This window comes from Sapajus apella, unplaced genomic scaffold, assembly GCF_009761245.1.
Source record: "Sapajus apella isolate SASKATOON/1434 unplaced genomic scaffold, GSC_monkey_1.0 scaffold82, whole genome shotgun sequence".
NCBI lineage: Eukaryota > Metazoa > Chordata > Mammalia > Primates > Cebidae > Sapajus > Sapajus apella.
In genome coordinates, this window is record NW_022437022.1 from 390,492 (window position 1) to 409,358 (window position 18,867).

An 18,867-nucleotide genomic window follows, 5' to 3' on the forward strand; every position below is an offset into this window, starting at 1 on the left:
GACCGTGGAGCTCCTCTGCCCGGGAATTTCCTAGTCTGGGGGCAGTAAAAACGCGGCGTCCACTCACCCTCTGCGCTTTCACTGGGAGCTGCAATCCTGAGCTGTTCCTAAATGGCCATCTTCGAATTATGCTAATTTTTATAATTCTTATAATATTTACCTTCACTGAGATCTTTATTCCTTCATGTAGCTTTTAGTTACTGCCTAGTGTTCATTCATTTCAGTCTTCAGGACTCCCTTTAACATTTCTTGAAGGTCAGTCCTCATGATAACAAACTCCCCCTGCGTTTGTTTACCTGGGAATGTCTTAATTTCTTCTTCAGTTTTAAAGTACAGTTTTGCTGAATATAGAATTCTTGGTTGATGGGTTTTTTTATTTAATTATTTTTAGCACTCCAGATATATTAACTCATTACCTTCTGGCCACCAAAGTTTTTGATGAGAAATCTGCTAATATTTTTTGAGGACACCTCTGTATGTGATGAGTCACTTTTCTCTTGCTGCTTTCAAAATTCCCCTTGCCTTTGTTTTTTGACAGTTTGATTACAATGTGTCTTAGTGTGAGTCTCTGAGTTCATCATACCTGCAGTTTGTTGAATTTCTTGGATGCTCATATTCATGTCTTTTTAATCAAATTTGGGAAATTTTCAGCAATTATTTCTTCCAATATTCTCTCTCTATCCCTTTCTCTCTTTCCTCCTTCTGTGACTTCTATAATGCATATGTTAATTCAGTTAAGGGTATTCCACAGGTACTTTGATCACTGTTCAATTTTTCTTCAATCCTTTTTCTTTCTATTCCTCAGAATGGCTAATTTCCATTTTCCTATCTTTAAATTTGTGGATTCCTTTTTCTGCCTGCTTAAATCTGCCTTAAATCCTTTAAATGATGTTTAAAATTTGACTTATTATACTTTTCAGGCCTGGATTTTAGTTTTGGCTTCTTTTAGATTTTCTATCTATTACTATTTTCATTTTGTTCACACATAGGCTCTTTCACGTCTTCCTTTAGTTCTTCAAGCATCTTTAAGACCGTTGTTTTAAGGTCTGTCTAGTAGATCTACCATCAGGTCTTTTTCAGGGATAGTTTTCTATTTAATTATTTCCTTTGAATGAGCCTTACTTTCCTGGTTTTTGGTATGTCTTATGATTTTTTATTAAAACTGGACCTTGGAATCTAATAATATTGTAGCTCTGGAAGTCAGATTGTCTTTCCTCAGGGGTTGCTAACATTTAAAAAATTTTTATAGGCTGTCTGTATCAAGGGTCAGACTGAGATGTAGACTTAGGTATTTTCAGGTCTTTTCCGAGTCTATGGCTTTCCCCGGGCATGCATGGTTGCTTTGTAATTTTCTCTGCATATGCAGTTACTTTTTAATGTGCCAGTCTTCAACATCTGGCTCCAAGTGTGGGGAGGGGGGCAAGAAAAATAAAGTGGAAAGAAAACACGTGCTGATTCTTTAAGTCTCCTGGAAGTCACTTCAGCTGGAAGGAGAGGGCCTTGCAACAATGAGGGGAGGTGCAACAGCAATGATAGCAAGCCCCTCTGTCTGCAGCTCTGCGATCAGAAGCAGCAATCTGTGATCAGAGCACAGATCCCTTGCCATTGGAGGACAGTATTCTCTTTGTCCATTAAGCTGTGTGCTGGTTGCTACAGGAACACCTGCCCAGCTGCCTGCTACAGGGCTGGGGGTGGAGAGCAGGTAACTGTTACTATGCTAAGAGGTAAAATTGACCAAATTTAACCACAGTTTATCACCCAAGGCATCCCCTGTGAGATGTAAGCCTTCAATAGACCCCAGAATTCCAAAATAATTACACTATTGCAATTGTTGTCTAAGTAGGAAGACAGATTCATGGTGCATTTGCTCTTTCACTTCCAGAAACTTTTATTTCTTTTTAATAATGTCTCCAGAGGAAAGAGAGAAAAAGTGTAATCCTGCTGCCTTGACTACTTAATCTGTCAGTATATTTTCTTTTGAGATGTCTCTAAAAGAAAAAATTAATTCCTTTTTCTTTAATTCAAATCTAAGTATTTTGGAATGCTTTTTAAAAATGTTGTCAATCCAGATCATATGTCTTGTTAGTCTAATTATATAGATCATTTATGTTCAAGAAGAGGATAATTTCCTCACAGTGAAATACCAGATAATGTGAATGCACTGAGTATTTAATATCTTCAATTGTATCTAAAAATTAATGGACAAAACAATAAAATATATAAAACACATAAATATATCTAACATATATAGCTAAACACATAATACTTTATGTAATACCTAGACCTCTCATTAAACTCTATTTTTATGGGCCTGTGAGCTGTTATTTCTCTATAACAGAAAGCTTTAATGTTAATTCTGGCTTTACTAGTTAAGTATTTTTTTTACTAATTTACATACATTATTCTAGTTATAATATTATCTCACATTGTATTGCTTAACTTTAAAAATTAGAGAATTATGAATTATGGAAATTAGCAAATACAGTCAAATCAACAACCAGAATTATCAGACTTCAGAAACCTCACAGAAATTTCAAGTGAAGAATGTTTTATAGGTTCATATTTTTACAATATCATTAGGGTTTCACTAGAACAGACTGAAAAAGACATTAGCACATTTCAGTTGCAATTTCATAACAACATTACATTTAGCCATTTTCTAACATCTTAAACGTAATTTTCAGCCAGTTTTGCTTATCCCCAAGGGGGTTTCCATTTTAGAATGGAAAAAATTACTTAGAAATATAGCTGTGGAATATCTAAGGGACAATTTTCTAAATTATATGTAAATTAAAACATCTGATGCTTCCCAGTTTTTCACTCCATGGCTACTGTGTGAATAACACAGGCACAAAGTCAGTCTCCGTGGGGTTTCCTGCTTGACAGATTCGTTGAAAATCTCGTGCGTGGAATATGGTTTTGCTGAAATCCGTATTAGTCAGCTAAGCATTTGGCATCCTGGCCAGTCCTGGCAGAGGCCAATAATTTACCTTAAACTGCCTATGGTTTAGGGTCCTGCCATGGGGTTTCCAGGACTCTAAAGTCTTTCGATTAATTTTTGGTTTGGGCCTCGTAGCATGGGATTGCTGACCTTTCCTTGCGAACCAGGCATGGGGGCCAACAACTGTCATGCAGCCTGGGCTGGGTTTTTGTTCACCAAAACAAAACTACTTCTGAAACAGTTATTAGTCTGTCAGCTCAGCATTGTGTCTTGGTGGCAGGTTTAGGAGCTACGGAACAATGAAACTTAACAGTCATCAACTTCTGTATATATTTGATGCAGTTAGAAACCTATCCAGGTAACAAATAGCAGACTTTTAAAAAGATTGCTTCTTGTACACTTTGCCAGTAGGAGCTTTGTTTCTCAAATACTTTTGATTTTCTGTTTGAAGGATATTTGGTCAAAGTGCAGAATAATTTCTAAGTCTCTGTTTCTGGACGTCTTTTTTCTTAGATCCCAATTAGTTTGCACAAAGTTTCAGGGCCAATCTGCTTCAAAAGAAACAGATTTAGTACCCAACATTTAAGGAGCATTGGTTAAAATAAAACAATGTAGACTTTAAAAATTAGTCTAATTGGTCTCAATCATTATATATACACACAAACATATATATAAAATCTATGGTTTGTCATTTGATCATGAAGATTATAATTTAAAAATAATAACATTAACTTAATAGCAGTTTAACATTGTAGTTACATTCAAATAATTCTTTTGTCTTTATTAGTAAGATGGCTCATCTGATTTTCTCTATTTCTTAATGAATGATAAGCATTGAACCATTGGCTAAACTTTGTTCTGATGTAATTTTGTCCAAGGAATTGGCTGGGTCATAACCACCTGAGTGAACCTGAACAGATCAACCAGTTTTCATGTCCCAGTTTCTCCTGCTGCAGACTGGGAGAGCCCACCACGGTCCTCTCAGAGGGATGCTCTTCAGAGGGTCTTCCCCTCTAAAAACCAAACGAGTCAGCCCCGAAAACATGCCTGTCAGCATTTAGCAAAGTTGTGCAGCAAAGGCAGCCTCACTGTTGTGTGAGAGTTTCTATCTCCTTTCGTCTAAATTTAAACTCATTCTGAGCACGTAAGACCTTCCAAAATCCCAAATCTGGTCTTATTTTAAAATCTTGTCCTTTATGTAATCTAATTTTCTAGAGTTTATTTCCTTGCATGTAAAGTAAAAATAAAAGGCCACTATGACTGACTAAAAGTAATTTCCTTCTCCTCTACCCTTTCCTGACGTCTAGGGAGGGATTTTTAAAAAATATTTTTTGAAATTTTCCTCTCAGGTTTTTGAAATGACATTCTCTTAAACACTGTTAAATAATTTCCTTCTCAATTGTTTTTCTCTAGTCAGTGATAACCATTCACACAACTAAAAAGCAAAGAACTTACAAATTTAACTTCTTTGATTTCTCAAAATATGAAGTTTTGCAATAAAATATACTTGTTTTAAAATCATGTGCATGAATATATGCAGAATATTTTAAATAAAGATAAAATATTTTTAACTTTTAAAACTTGAATATAGCAAAATGAATAAAATTAGATCCATTAAACGTCAGGCCAGGTGTGGGGGCTCATGCCTGTAATCCCTGCACTTTGGGAGGCTGAGGCAGGAGGAACACTGGGGCCGGGAGCTGGAGACAAGCCTGGGCAACATAGCGAGACCCCATCTCCACAAAAAAGTTTTTTTTTTAATTAGCCAGGCATGGTGGCATGCACCTGTAGTCCCAGCTATTTGGGAAACTAAAGCGGGAGGATCACTTTAGCCTATGAATTGAGGGTATAGTGAGCTACGATTGTACCGTTGCATTCCAGTCTGGGTACCAGTGAGACTTCATCTCAAAAAGAATTCATATAAACCTCCCTTTCCTTTACATTCTTTTCCTCTCCCCAACTCCTCTGCTTTACTTAGCCATGTTTTTTCTCTCTCTGGATACTATCTTTATGTTTTATGTTTTGATTGCAAACTTTATCAATTAAACTTTTCATAAGTTTAGCATATCAGATTCTTTTAAATGCTTGAAATTTCTATAAAAGTAGACACAATCAAATCGCTACAAAACTCACCACTGTACTTGAAGCAAAACCATTTACAAAAGTGCAAAATTTTCTTCTTTATCCTGTTACTTCTACAGAGACTGTGAGTCTATGACCGCCTAGAGACTTTCTCAGTATAACTCTTATTTCTGATACATCAAAAATTTTGGCATTTATACAATTTCTTTTGTAGAGTAGAAAGTTTATTAACTTTAGAGATTTTTGCTTTAAATGCTGAAATGAGGAGTCCTGTATCAGTTATTTTACATATAAATTTTCTTTACAATTACAGGGAAAGCCAAAGGTGTATATTTCCAGTGCCTGTCATGAAATGAAATATCTTCCTTGAGTTAAGGATATAACTGAGTTGAGGATAATAAAGTTTGAAATTATCTCAGGTAAAGAAAGGCCAGCTGTCTTTGTTCAGGCTGCTGTAACAAAATACCCTAGACCAAGTGACACATAAATAACAGAAACCTCCTTCTCACAGTTCTGGAGGCGGGAAGTCCAAGATGGAGGCACCATAGGTTCGGTGTCTGCTGAGGGTCCATTTCTGCTTCCAAGACAGAGCCTTGTTGCTGCGTCCTCACATGCTGGGAGGCGGAGGTGACTTTTATAAGGTCCACTGGTCCCATTCGTCAGGATGGGGCCCTCATGACATCATCACCTCTTCGGGCTATGACACTGACGTTTGAGTTCCAGTGTATGCACTGCGGACGGGCACACGCCGTAGCACCCACCCCTTCCTCTCTGTTTAAACACTTTAAGCAGGCCCAGCACCCTGGATGTGGCAGGAGGCCAGAATGAGGGCTCTGGACTGTGCTGCGGAACTGCCCTGGAGCTGGGCTGCTCCCACCGTGCTCAGGGGGCTGAGGGCAGACACAGGGGCAACATGTCAGAGTCTCTGGAAACCTCTCTCCCGGGTGGGTGTTGGACTGATTGCCCTAGAGTGTACTGCCAACTGGGACTCCAGTGAGTCACTGGCTTAAAATATTTTTCTGGAACTCCTGAGAAATTGGCCTAACTGAAACAGAGTGATCCATTTTCCAGGGTTCAAATGAGTTTATTGGGCTGGAGACTAGAAACAAATACCTGATGTTTAAAAAGGAACCCGTAGTCTCCACAAAGAACCTCTGAGCAAATCCCCACCAGGCGGCCTGGGGCTGTGCTAAGCCGCGTCTCCTGATGACAGGTCCTAGACACGACCTGTCACTGGGGACTCACGGAAGGGTGGAGAGGGCGAGGGATGAGAGGCTGGCATCGGTGCAGTGGACACTGCCAGGGAGACGGGGCACCAGAATCTCTGAAATCTCCACTGCAGAGCTTATCTGTGTAACCAAATACCTCCCATTCCCCTAAAACTATTAAAAAATACTCATCTAAAAGTTTTATTCATTGAAAAAGGCATATCTTCTGGCTTTTCAAAATATTGATATTCCAAAATAAAACTCTCACACCACTCTTAGGTGTTTCCACTGGAATCCAATTACCATAGTGATTTCACAACCTCCCTCATCCTTAAATAAAAATAAATAAATAAATAAAAAACCACAAAAATGCTTTTCTTCGGAGCATGCAAATTTTTTTGTGACTCCTTTTTCTCTGTAGGCCCAACTTTCCATTCTAACTACTCCTTTAGGGTATTATGCCAGTGTGATAGGTATATTTTTTGGCTTAAAAGTCATCACATTTATATTCTTACAGGAAAAAATCTATATATAAATTGAACAAACTTTTAAAAATGTAATTTTCGGAAACCATAGACTCTAAATGTTGCTTCTTTGAATTATCCTTGTAATTATTAGTAGTATACAACTGATTAAAGTTTAAATAATTTTTTAAAAATTGATTACTATGAAATTAAAATCTTAGAAATTCAATATCAGTGATGCTAGGGGCGGCCCCTTCCCAGGTTCACAGACCCATGGGGTGCTCCTAAAACAGGCTGGGCGCTGAGATTTTCTCTGGTTTCGTTTTTATGAGCCAAAGCAAACTTGTTCGCGTAAATGGGAATGGAAGATGGAAATGGAAAAAGATTTGCTATAATCATGTCACTGTTTTTTGAGGTCCATTCAAGTTGTATGCCAAAAATCACCTTGTGTTTGTTATACAAGATTGTTTTTAAAGCTCTCTCAGCTGACAACTTGAACAGGCTCCCTTTCCATTCTGTGGAAAGCAAAGAATAGGAGACCTGGGCGTTTGCTGGAGGCTGGCTTCCTTCGTCACTGGGCACAATTGGCTGCTGAATTCACAGGGTTGCTATCTCTGGCGCTGCGCCCTGGGGAGGGCTCCCCCAGCAGGAGCACGCCCTGGAGAGAGGTTTGGGGTGGGTGTGAGGTGCAAAGTGCCCGGGTCTGTGGAGAACGGGACAGGGACTGGCCAGAGAAGATCCTAGGCACATCACTTTTGGGAAAGAGCTGAGGAGCTGAAAATGATAAGTAATTGCTTTAAAAATACTTATAGCACATGCCCCAGAGAAGGTCTTGGCACGTACACTGACCCGGTCTGAAGACCGCCGTGGTGGAGAGGCCACACCCAGCAGGCGGAGCGCAGCCTCCTGCAGCCGGAGCGGGCGGGGAGCACTCCGATCTGCGGAGACGCTGTTTGGGGCTCCCTGGGGAAGCCCCCCAGTGCCCTCTGTCAGCACCAAGACGCACGCTTCCAGTGCTAAATACTAATGTTAATACCAGAGTTGTTCCCCTTTGGTCGTTAAGGGCTCATGAAACATCCCCGGTGTCCGTCCCAGGTGTTTGGGCCGTGGCGCCGGCACGCTGGAGTCTTTTTCAGGGCCCTGTGAGTCCCTCAGAGAGGCTGACTTTTCGTCTCTCCTAGGAATGGAAGGCTCCCCCAGGAGGGAATTAGTGGCAGTCCTCATTTCTTGAAACTTGCTGCTTCCGGTCAGATAAGAAAAGCTCTGAGGCTTCTTTCTGCATCGGTTCAGTCTCAGATGTCTTCAGCTTCAATGATCTGTTGAACAGTGCCTGGGGTTTCGAGTGGGTCCGCACAGCAGCCAGAAGCCATTCCTCCATCCTCCCTTGTCCTTGAGTCCTGGTCCAGAGGACAGCACTCAGCCCCTGGCCTGGATGCTTCCTGTTCTCCTTCCTTTTCCAGGGACATCTTTCTGCTCCCACCTGAAGTCTAGGCTCAAGTCCTACTTTTTATGGAAAACTCTTCCTGATTCCTAAGCACGGTGCCCACACACTACACCTGGGCCTGGAGCCCAGCTGTGGTCACTGGGACCCTGGCAGGGAGAACTGCCTTTCTCACCCTGCAGTCCTCGTTACCTAGCTTGGTGCAGGGGACCCCGACAGCCTCCAGCCATGATGATTACCTGCTCTGTACAAGGAAAGCGAAATCCTGAAACATTCAGAAGAGCTTAGAGAATGAAGGATCTGGTTTTGTCTGATGCAGAGCTGCAGTCAGCTGTCAGGTTCAGGAAGAAAGTCACTCTTGCTGCGCACTGGCTCCTTAATGCCACATGGTCACGTTCAACTGACCACTGGGACCAGTTTCAGTGTTTTTTCAGTTTTTTGAGTAAAAGCAGTTGTGTTTGTGTGTGTTCTGTTATTTCAACTTAAAAACTATATTTTTCTTATTTTTTTTCTATTATAGGATAGCTTTAACAGAAGAGCAAAATAAAGCAAGTTGAGATTCGCAGATTCTTTTCAACTATCGGCATCCGTGTAGCACACATGGGTCTGGCTTTATGATTTTAAGACACTGAAAGACCAAAGAGGGTTCAGCTTTTGCTTTATAATTACCACATAATGCATATTTCCCTTTTTCCCTGAATTTAAGAGAAATACAGTATATTACAATATAGAAAATGAGAAAAATAAAGAAAGGTGTAAACATTTTTTAGAATGGCTGAATTTTTATTTATTTATTTATTTTTAATTTACTTTAAGTTCCAGGATGCATGTGCAGAATGTGCAGGTTTGTTACATAGGTATACATGTGCCATCGTGGTTTGCTGCACCCATCAACCTGTCATGTAGGTTTTAAGCCCCATATACATCAGGTATTTGTCCTAATGTTCTCCCTCCCCTTGCCCCCAACCCCACAACGGGCCCTGGTGTGTATTGTTCCCCTCCCTGTGTCTATGTGTTCTCACTCACTTGTGAGTGAGAACATGCAGTGTTTGGTTTTCCGTTCCTGTGTTAGTTTATTGAGGATAATGGCTTCCAGCTTTATCCACATCCCTGCAAAGGACATGATCTCATTCTTTTTTATGGCTGCATAGTATTCCATGGTGTACATATACCACATTTTCTTTATCCAGTCTATCATTGATGGGCATTTGGGTTGGTTCCACGTCTATGCTATTGTAAATCGTGCTGCAGTAAACATATGTGTGCATGTGTCTTTATAGTAGAATGATTTATAACCCCCAGGGTCAAGTGGTATTTCTGGTTCTAGATCCTTGAGGAATCACCACACTGTCTTCCACAATGGTTGAACTGAGTTACACTCCCACCAACAGTGTAAAAGTGTTTCTATTTCTCTACAGCCTCCCCAGCATCTATTGTCTCCTGACATTTTAATAATCACCATTCTGACTGGCATGAGATGGTATCTCATTGTGGTTTTGATTTGCATTTATCTAATGATCAGTGATGATGAGCTTTTTTCATATGTTTGTTGGCCACATAAATGCCTTTTGACATTTATGTCTTCTTTTGAGAAGTTTCTGTTCATATCCTTTGCCCGCTTTTTGATGGGGTTGTTTGTTTTTTTTCTTGTAAATTTAAGTTCCTTGTAGATTCTGGATATTAGCCCCTTCTCAGAGAAGTAGATCACAGAAGCTTCCTCCCATTCTGTGGTTTGCCTTTTCACTCTGATGCTAGTTTCTTTTGCTGCACACAAGCTCTTTAGTTTGATTAGATCCCATTTGTCAACTTTAGCTTTTGTTGCAATTGCTTTTGGTGTTTTTGTCATGAGTCTTTGCCCATGCCTATGTCTCGAATGGTATTGCCTAGGTTTTCTTCTAGGGTTTTTATGGCTTTGGGTTTTACAGCTTTAATCCTCCTTGAGTTAATTTTCATATAAGGTGTAAGGAAGGGATTCGATTTCAGTTTTCTGCATATGGCTAGCCACTTTTCCTAGTGAAATGTATAGACATTTAAAATCAATTTAAATGTAACAAAGAAGAGACAATAATTTTTAACAGGGTGCATTTTTTTTTCACTGTGATCTTTTTTTTTTCCTTTGCAACATTTCTACTTCTATATCTGTACTCACACAACCAGACCTATATTTTTATAATCAGTATCTAGATGTTTCTATATTTAAATCAACACAATTTATCAATATAAAATCATACTTTTTATAATATTCTCTTAATATTTTATGATTTTTCCCCAAACTCTTATTTTTAAAAACAGCTATAGAGTTTTCTGTCATATAGCTGTACCGTAATGTATTAGTATAATCCCCTATTGCTGATTACTTAGGTAAATTTTCAATCATTCACCATTATAAAAAACACTATGATAAACATCCACATCCATTGGTCTTTATCTTTGGATAAACTCCTAGAAGTTATTGGGTCAAATAATTTGGATATTTTTATAAAAGCATGCTTATTTTACATCTTGTTTTATGCAAAATAAATTTTAGGTCTAATTTAGGAAAAATATTTAAATTCTGGATTGAGTTTTCAATACAGATGTTGGGACACTGACATAGATGTGTCCACGAATCAGAATTCCTGGTTGGGAAGGCCATTTAAACCCACATTGCAAAATGGCATCAGACTAGTTCGACCAATCTCAGGCCTCTTGTACTTCTCTCTTCTGCCCTCTACTGGTCATGTGGATCAAAAATGTGGGGCTGGAATTACGTTGTTACTCAACTGACGAAAACAGCCAAAATTAAGCATTAAAAACCCTGAACTAAACTACTTATGAGTACTAAATTACACAATTACTAAAAATTTAACATGATGTAATTTAATTTGGTTTTCTTCACTTTTGCTATATGATTTTTTAAGCATTGTTTTTCCTCTTGTGATGTGGAAGACATGCACCTTTTAAGACTACAATTGTAGCATTTTTATTTATACTACTATAAAATGGCAATATCTATTCACCTAGCAATGTTTGAAGTAAATTAGAAAAAGTAATATTTTTATATTCTTCCTTCCATACTACACCCAACCATCTACAAGTCTTCGTTGATGTAATCAGGATATTTTTTGCATCTATGATATCACTCATGAATTATTTTGTTACCTTTTCTACTCTAATGATCAATTTTGTCACCCTTCACCCCAATTTTCCTGGCCATATTAACAATCATTATTCTCTGTTACTTACTTTTAGCTGGTTTGCTTTTCTTATTGCTAATACCGTGATTTGTAAATTCTTCCTGACCTTCTGTATTTGGAATTAGAGTTTATTAGACAAATGCATTTTTAAAGGAATTTTTCTGGGCTGCCTGAGCCAGGCTGCCACCCATGTGTCTTATTTAGTGCTGCTCCACAATGATTAGCCAGAGAAAAGGAGACTGTTTACCAGAGAAGGGCTTAACGTTTCCTGTCCTGTCAGCTTTGCACACTGTAAATGGATTGGAGGAGGGGCGGCTCCTATCTCACTCTTCTCAAATAACAAGAAATGCCCAGAAATGATTGTTGAGAAAGGATATCTGAGTTGTATGGTTTTCTGGTCACGTTTGTCAAAACCCCATTGTTCTTAGATTTTTAAAAAGAAAATAAAACCAAATGTTATGTAGTTGATTATTGTTATCTGCTATTTTTATTATTTTGTAAGATTTCATTATTGACCTTCTGGAACAAAAAGGAAAAAAGGTAAAAAACGTTTTTGGCACTACCTTGTCTATATACTAACATGTCCTAAAAACACATTTGAGTGACTTAAGTCTCATATGATATGAGTAAGATCGATGTAGTAAAACCATTGAGTGCTTTACAGAAACAAGATGCTTGGAAGCAAATTTTGTGCTTAAGAATACGGGCTTAGAGTCAGATAAGTCTGCGTTCAAATGCTGGCTCTGCAACTACTACCTTGTGACTTTGGAGAAATTATTTAACCTTGTTCAGTCTTAGTTCCAACAGCTGAAAAATAGCGTTCATGCTGCTCAGATTCTCATAAGGACCATGTGAGTGGGGGTCTTGGAGGAGGAGCACCGTGCCTGGTGCACAGCAAGCCTTTAACATGGTTGCTGTCTTTTCAGGTCTTTTCTGGGCCATTGTCTATGGAAAGTAATTACTTAAAAAATAATAAAGCCTCAAGTAAGTAGAAGAAAGGAGGAACAGCTCCCATAACCAAAAGCGCCAATAATCCCTGCCTCATACACATCTTTTCATACCTGGAGCCAATGACCTGGGGAAGAAACTGAGGCCCGCAGAACTGGGTGACCTGCTGGGCAGTCTAGTGGGGGGGGGTGGCACATGGGAGGGGTGAAGAGAAAAAGCACCAAGTCCCTCCCCAGCTTCCCAGGGCTTACATCAGAATTCAGAGGCTTACATCAAGAATTCAGAAGATTGTCTTATTTCAGAATGAGATTGCCTTTACAAGAAAATGGGATTGTACTGGTCAGTGCTCTCCAAAGAAACAGATCCAAAAAGATGCAGACAGGTAAATACAGACACAGAAAGATTTACACATATACAGACACGTGTATACGACTGATCCATAGCTACAGCCTGCTCCAAGAAGGAGCTGACAGCCAGGGCAGAGTTTCCCTGGCATTGGAACCATCCTCCCAGCCCCAGCTTAGCCTGTGTGCAACAGAAGCCAGGAAGTGCATGCAAGGTGGAGACAAACAGGGATTGTTCATCACACATGCGCTCATCAGGTCAGACTTGTTCTTACATTCATTCAGCAGAATGCTTCCTCTGTCCCGGATGAGACGCAGAGGCCACTCTGGGACTTAATCTGGTCTCATGTAGTTATAGACATGCACACATATGTATATATGTAGTTACAGATAAGTGTGCACATGTACATATATAATTATGCATAAGTGTACATATGTAGTTACAGATAAATGTGCACATGTGTATATGTGGTTATGCATAGGCAAACACATGTATATCTGCAGTTACAGATAGGTTTGACATGTGTATATGTGGTTACAGGTAAGTGTGCATGTACATATGTGGTTATAAATAGGTGTGCACATGTGTATATGTGGTTACAGATAAGTGTGCATGTGTATATATATAGTTACAGATAGGCGTGCACATGTATATATGTGGTATAGACAGGTGTGCATGTGTGTTTATGTGGTTATAGGTAAGTGTGCACGTGTATATATGTAGTTATAAATAGATGTGCACATGTGTATATGTGGTTTTAGATAGGTGTGCACATGTGCATATGTGATTACAGATAAGTGTACACGTGTATATAGTTACAGATAGGTGTGCACATGTGTATACGTGGTTATGCATAGGTGTGCACATGTACATACGTAGTTACAGATAGGTGTGCATGTGTATATATGTAGTATAGCTAGGTGTACACATGTAGTGTAGATGTAGTTTTAGATCATACATGAGGTTTTAGATATGTATGTATGCATATATCTATGTCATTTGTATCTATATCTGTCTATCTAGAGAGAGACAGCAATTTCCTTCTGTTAAGGAATTGGCTCACACCCATGTGGGGCTGGCAGGCAAGTCTCAAGTCCACAGGGCAGACCAGCAGGCTGGGAATTCTAGTGGGAGCAGATTTTCTAGTCCCAAGGCCATCTGAAGACAGAGTTCCTTCCTCTTCAGGGTAGCTCAGTCTTTTTCCTTAAAGCCTTCAACTGATTCGATGAGGCCCACTCACATCGTGAAGGTAATCTACTTCACTCAAATCTACTGATTTAAATATTAATCACATGGCTCCTGCCTGTAGTTCCAGCTCCTGGGAGGCTGAGGCGGGAGGATTGCTTGATTCCAGGAGGTCGAGGCTGCAGTGAACTGTGAAGCCTCCACGGCACTCCAGCCTGACTGACAAAGAGGGGCCCTGTCTTAAAAAAAAAAAAATTAATAACACCTAAAAGATACCTTACAGCAAATTCAGACTGGTGTTTGACCAAGCAACTGGGTACCACAGCCCAGCCAAGCAGACACATAAATTAGCCATCCTGGGGCCAGAGGCCTATAATTGAGAGAGATGAGACAAGGCCCGTGTGGCCTTGATGACCACCCGGGGCAGAGGAAGAAGCGCTCTGCTGTGCCAGCTTGTGAATCAGCTAGAACCGATGAGTGCGTTTGTGCTGAGCAATCCCTGCTCGCCTGCACCTTGTGTGTGCTTCTGGCTTCTGTTGCACCGGATGGAGCTGGGGCTGGGAGGACAGTTCCGATGTCAGGCAGGGTTCCAGCTCTGCCCTGGCCGTCAGCTCCCTCCCAGAGCAGGCTGTAGCCATCTGCCTCTAAGATGCAGACACAGGCTTTTGAGAAATTCTGCTGGTGTTAGGGAGGACTTGAGGAGGAGGCCCAGCTGAGCTGCCCGGGCCTCGGGATTGAGTCACACTTCCTTCTGGTGGCTCTAACCTCGTGCTGCTGCTTCAGTGCCGGCTTCTGCTCGGTCCCGAGAGCACAGCTAAGACCTTGCCCAACAGTCTGCTGCACGAGTGTGTCTTCTCTACCTGAGTCCTCCATCTGCAAAGCCTCCCGGGACCCCCGATAAGCTGGAGTTTTGCTTCTAAAGACCCAACTGGTTCTGAACCAGGGGTAATTTTGCCCCCCCAGCCCCAGGGACACTGGCAATGTCTAGAGACAGTTTGTTGTGGTGGCTGTTGTTTTTTGAGACTGAGTCTCGCTCTGTCGCCCATGCTGGAGTGCAGTGGCGCAGTCTCAGCTCACTGCAACCTCTGCCTCCCAGGTTCAAGCAATCCTTGTGCCTCAGCCTCCTGAGTAGCTGGGATTACAGGCGCCTGCCACCTCACCTGGCTAAGTTTTTGTATTTTTAGTAGAAACAGGGTTTCACCATGTTGGCCAGGCTGGTCTTGAACTCCTGACCTCAAGTTGATCCACCCATTTCAGCCTCCCAAAGTGCTGAGATTACAGGTGTGAGCCACCATGCCCGGCCTCTAGAGACATTTTTTGTTGTCATAACTTGGGCTGTCCAGGGGACATGCTCCTGGCCACTAGTGGTCAAGGCCAGATAGACTGCTGAATGTCCTCCATGCACAGGACAGGCTCCGCCGCAGAATCATCCACACAAAATGTCGACGGTGGTGGCTAGGTCACTCTGCCCATGCTTGGCTCTCAGGGAGAGCTTTGGCCCTCTGGGCTCTGGACCACATCTGCTTCTCCATTGGCCTGTCCTGGCTCATGGTGCAGCTCCATGGGGCATCTCAGCGATGCTGTCTCATAGCTCTATTGTCTGTCCTCAGGAAGGTTTCCAGTTTGCTTGGCCTCCTCTGTCATTTGCAGCTGGGCCTGTTTACCAAGCACTTGCCTGATCCAGGTGAGTGCATGCAGGACATGGGCAGTCTCTCCAGGAGCACCTGCCTGACCTGGGTGGGTGCATGTAGTCCTGGGGCAGCCCATCCAGGTGCACCTGCCTGACCTGGGTCAGTACATGCAGGACGTGGGCAGTCTCTCCAGATGCACCTGCCTGACCTGGGTGAGTGCATGCAGGACATGGGCAGCCTTTCCAGGTGCACCTGCCCAACCTGGGTCAGTAGATGCAGGATGTGGGCAGTCTCTCCAGGAGCACCTCTTGACCTGGGTGGGTGCATATAGTCCTGGGGCAGCCCGTCCAGGTGCACCTGCCCAACCTGGGTCAGTACATGCAGGACGTGGGCGGTCTCTCCAAGTGCACCTGCCTGACCTGGGTGGGTGCATGCAGGACATGCGCAGCCCCTCCAGGTGCACCTGCCTGACCTGGGTGGGTGCACGTAGTCCTGGGCCAGGCCCTCCAGGTACCTCTGACCCGAAGAGAGCCAAGTCCTGCCTCTGTTGGGAGTGGTGACCCCAGTTGTGTTGCTTCAGCATGGGGTCAAGTTGGCTAGTCTTCCCTGGAAGCATGGCAGGGGATGTGAGAACAGCCACTGACAGTGAGAAGCTACTGACAGTCAGAAGTCACATTAAATGATCCCCAAATGTGCCGCCAATTTATGGACAATTAAGAGTGAAATATGGTTCCTCGTTTCTTTTGGAAAATAGTTAATGGCCTACCTTCTTCTTAAATACACTGAATAAGAACTTGATATGTTGGCTGGTCTTTCTAATACTATGACCTTCATAAATTTAAGCAGAGAGCAAAGGTCCAACATGTCTTGTATTTCTGTTAGAGCAGTGATGCTGTATTTACAGTCCAGCAATACTGTTGCTTTAGAGAGATTTCCAGTCCTTAAAGGCTGGGAGAGGAACTTGAAGTTCTAGTAGGAGTCAATAAATCATGTGTGTCTGCTAGCGAAGTGTCGGAATATCGGGTGGCTATGGTTGGGATGAATTTGATTGCAGTGTGGCTCTGTGTGATTCCACTGCGGAGTGCCGGTGGCTCAGCCTGGAGTGTTACAAGTAGTTTTTTTAAGTCTTGGCCACATCTGTGTAATCCAAGCGGGCTGGCTTGAAATGTTGTGAGCACAATTTTTGCCCTGAGTCTCAATTTAAGGTAAGTATATATTTTCTGCAGGCGCAGATGAAAACTATAAATAGCATATTAAATGCCCGTAAAAGACCCCCAAGAGACTCTTTGACACCTGGAATTGGCTCACATTTCAAGCCCGAACCCTCCCCTTGGTTAAACGCCGAATGGTGTTTTGGCCTGATCCTCCAGGTCCTCTGGGTGCCCATGAAGGGGTCCTCTGGCTTCTGCAGTATACTAATCGCCAGAGCTGCCCTAACAAGGCACTGAGACTGGGCGGCTTAAACCACAGACATGGGTCGCCTCACAGTTGCCTGGGGGCCGGAAGCCCCGGGCCCAGGTGTTGCAGGGTAGCTCCTTCTGGGGCTGTGAGGGAGGCTCTGCTCAGGCCTCAGTCTGACTTCAGTGGTTGCTGGTGGTCCCCCCGAGCTCTCTCCCCATCGCCACGCGGCTGTCGTCCCCCTGCCTCTGAGGACGCCAGCGTATTGGGCCAGGCCCACCTACTCCAGGGGCACTGCGCCTCAACTAAGCCTATCTGCAATAGGCTTTGTCCAAATCAGGACACATTTCCAGGCACTGGGGGTTAGACTTCAACGTATGGATTTTAGGGGGCGTGATGCAGCCCAAAACTGTGCTCCTCTTGGTCACAGTGACTCTATTGTTTTCTTGCCAAGTAGCATTTCTCCTGCTCTGAGCCATCTCCCTGCATGAGAAATTAGCAAGGTCCCCCCATGAAGAAAAGCAGAAGAGGCCTTTCCCGAGCTCACACAGAAAAGGGGCAGCACTGGCATCTTTGCAGTTTTTGAAATGTGGTCGTATCCTTGGGATGAGTCAAAAAAACATCCGCTCCGCACCGTGAGCCACTGCGAGCCTCAGCTGGACTGGGTGGGTCCTTTCCCAGTGGCCGTGGACGACCCGAGCCCGGGCCTTGCTGCGATTTCTCTTGGCCGCCCTCACTTCATGAGTCCTGCCTGCAGTCGGTCGTCCAGTCGGTTTTCTGCCTGGCGAGTCTGGGGTAAGATGAGGATGAGTTGAGCTGAATCTGCTCACGGGAAGGAAACACCCCGGACACTCACCGAAGGCCACAGAGCCGGTGCTCGAGGGATGGGACGTGGGAAATGCGGCTGCAATCCGGATGCTGACGAGCCTGAGGCCCCAGGCAGGCTCACCGGTTATCAGTTGTCTCCCTCAGCCCTGGGCTCTCCCCTGTTCCACAGCCAAGGGTAGGGGTCCCTGAGCAAAGGCCCCCAGGCCTCTCCTCCGACGTCTCAGTCGTCCTGTGAGGCCTGGGGCCCCTGAGCATTTCCAGACTCACACCCTCCACACTGGGGGGCACGGCTTCAACACAGGGCATCAGTCCATGAGAGTCCGCACCTATAAATTACAGGTGTGTTTTACATCCTTACTGGGTGGAAGGCAGTCTCTTTTTGAAGCTCACTTTTAAAACAACTCCTATGATATTTTGGGATTTAACCCTGCTGGTCACAGAGCTCTAATGCACCGCCCTGAGTGCCATAAAGGGTATCATGGTAGGAGAAGTGGCATCGTTTACTTTTCTACTCTCCCACCAAGGAACAGTTAAATTATTTCCAACGTTTTGATCTTTGAAGCAGTGCCAGTGAGAAAACCCACACCTGTCACCCCATCAGGGTATGCCAGAGTTACTCTCCCTGTCTAGACACGTCAATGTGAAACCGACAGGCCACAATATTTGCGCATTTTCAAGTTAATCTGCTGTCAACAAACTGCTCTCCAAAACGGCGGGACGTTGGGCTTATCAGAGCATCCATGCAGTCAACAGCAATGGGCCAGAGCTTCTGCTTCCCACCTCTCCTGGACCCAGCTTAGCACTCACAATGCTGTTTGTAGGAGCCATGAACTTGTTCTCTGACAGGAGTGGACACATCTCATTAACACAGGAGTTAATGAGTTAATCTTGTTGTTGTTGTTTTGAGATGGCGTTTCACTCTTGTTGCCCAGGCTGGAGTGCAATGGCGTGATCTCGGCTCACTGCAACCTCTGCCTCCTGGGTTCAAGGGATTCTCCTGCCTCAGTCTCTCGAGTAGCTGGAACTACAGGCACCTGCCCCCACAGCCAGCTAATTTTTATATTTTTAGTAGACACAAGGTTTTGCCATGTTGGCCAGAGGGGTCTTGAACTCCTTATCTCAGGTGATCCACCCACCTTGGCCTCCCAAGTGCTGAGATTATAGGCATGAGCCACCATGCCCAGGCTAAAAAACAATTTTTAAAGCAAGGTATGGCATTC

The 18,867-nt window shown here is 43.1% G+C and overlaps 1 protein-coding gene across 1 annotated transcript in view; it reads left to right on the forward strand.

Annotated features, from left to right (window-relative positions):
• The window catches only part of RPS6KA2 (ribosomal protein S6 kinase A2), a 447,811-nt gene that overhangs the window by 65,350 nt on the left and 363,594 nt on the right, over nucleotides 1-18,867 (forward strand). The gene's annotated exons all lie outside the window — the stretch shown is intronic.